General features: G+C 35.5%; 1 non-coding gene across 1 annotated transcript; it reads right to left on the reverse strand.

Annotated features, from left to right (window-relative positions):
- Positions 1 to 314: 314 nt before the first annotated feature.
- LOC139895171 (small nucleolar RNA R71) lies at positions 315 to 421 on the reverse strand. The gene has a single exon (XR_011775634.1). It is a non-coding gene; the product is annotated as a small nucleolar RNA R71 (small nucleolar RNA).
- Positions 422 to 1943: the final 1522 nt, after the last annotated feature.

Raw genomic sequence — 1943 nt, forward strand, 5'->3', positions numbered from 1 at the left:
TTACTCAACCTGACATTAATGCGCCAGATTATGAAATCAAAGGACAAATTCTACACATGGTAACTAATCAATGCCAATTTAGTGGTGCGCCGAAGGAAGATCCAAATGAACATCTTCGTACCTTTAATAGGATCTGCACACTATTTAAAATTCGAGAAGTGGAGGATGAACATATATATCTCATGTTATTTCCCTGGAATTTAAAGGGAGAAGCCAAAGATTGGTTAGAATCGTTACCTGAAGGGGCTATTGATACATGGGACGTTTTAGTTGAAAATTTTCTTAAACAATTCTTTCCGGCATCTAAAGCCGTGAGACTTCAAGGAGAAATTGTTACATTCACACAGAAATGAAATGAAACTTTATATGAGGCATGGACAAGATTTGGAAAGTTATTAAGAGGATGTCCGCAACATGGTTTAGACACTTGTCAAATAGTACAAATATTCTACCAAGGATGCGACATCACTACAAGAAAAGACATCGATATAGCAGCTGGTGGTTCCATTATGAAGAAAACAGCAACTGATGCTTACAAAATTATTGATAACACTGCTTCCCACTCACATGAGTGGCTCCAATAAAAAGATATCGTTAGATCATCTAAAGCAGCTAGAGCCGATTCTAGCCATGACTTAGATTCCATTTCCGCAAAAATAGATGCTGTCGAGAGATGAATGAAAAAGATGACTAAAGATATCCACTCAATACGAATTAGTTGTGAGCAGTGTGGAGGACCACATTTGACAAAAGATTGTCTCAGTATTGAACTAACAATGGAACAAAGAGAGAATGTTTCATACATAAACCAAAGGCCTGGAAATAATTATCAGAATAATTATCAACCGCCAAGACCGATCTACAATCAAAATCAGAATTATAACCAAAATGTTCCATACAACAACCAACAAGGTCCTAGAAATCAACAAGTATCCAACAATACTTACAATCAACAAAGACCTATTTTTCAAAACAAACCACCACAAACCGATGATAAAAAGCAAAATTTAGAAGACATGATGTCAAAGCTAGTTGATTCTCAAACTCAGTTTTTCACATCTCAAAAACAAACGAATGAACAAAATGCTCAAGTATTTAGAAATCAACAAGCTTCTATTCAAAATTTGGAACAAGAAGTGAGCAACCTAGCAAGGTTGATAGGTGAAAGAAAACCGGGAAGTCTACCTAGTGATACAAATGCTAACCCCCGGAATGAAATAGGTAAAGCCATTACCACAAGAAGTGGTATTACACTTAAACCACCTAAAATACCTGTAATTTCTGATGAATCTATTCCTACTCCACAAGAACCACAATCTGAGCAAGATAAGGAAAAAGAACCGGTAGTTGAAAAGGTTAATGAAGATAACTCAGTTAAGGCTAAACCTTATGTTAAACCATACCAACCACCACTTCCTTACCCGAGTAAAATGAGAAAAGAGAGACTTGAAGCCGAGCAATCCAAATTTTTGGATATGTTTAAACAAATAAATGTAAATCTTCCTTTCATTGATGTGATTTCAGGAATGCCTAGATATGCTAAATTTCTGAAAGATCTAATCACAAATAGAAAGAAAATGGAAGAACTCTCGGCTGTTACTATGAATGCTAATTGTTCAGCAGTGCTGTTGAATAAGATACCAGAAAAATTATCTGATCCAGAAAGTTTCACAATTCCATGTTTTCTGGGTAATCTTAGTTCAATAGAAGCATTGGCAGACTTAGGTGCTAGTATAAATTTAATGCCGTATTCATTATACGCTAAACTAGACCTTGGAGAATTGAAACCAACACGAATAAGTATACAACTAGCCGATAGATCAGTAAAATATCCTAGAGGGATAATGGAGAACATGCTAGTTAAAGTTGGTACTTTAGTATTTCCAGTAGATTTTGTTATTTTGGACATGGAAGAAGATTCTCGAGTACCTCTCATATTAGGA

This window comes from Rutidosis leptorrhynchoides, chromosome 2 (assembly GCF_046630445.1).
Source record: "Rutidosis leptorrhynchoides isolate AG116_Rl617_1_P2 chromosome 2, CSIRO_AGI_Rlap_v1, whole genome shotgun sequence".
NCBI classification, from domain to species: Eukaryota; Viridiplantae; Streptophyta; class Magnoliopsida; order Asterales; family Asteraceae; genus Rutidosis; species Rutidosis leptorrhynchoides.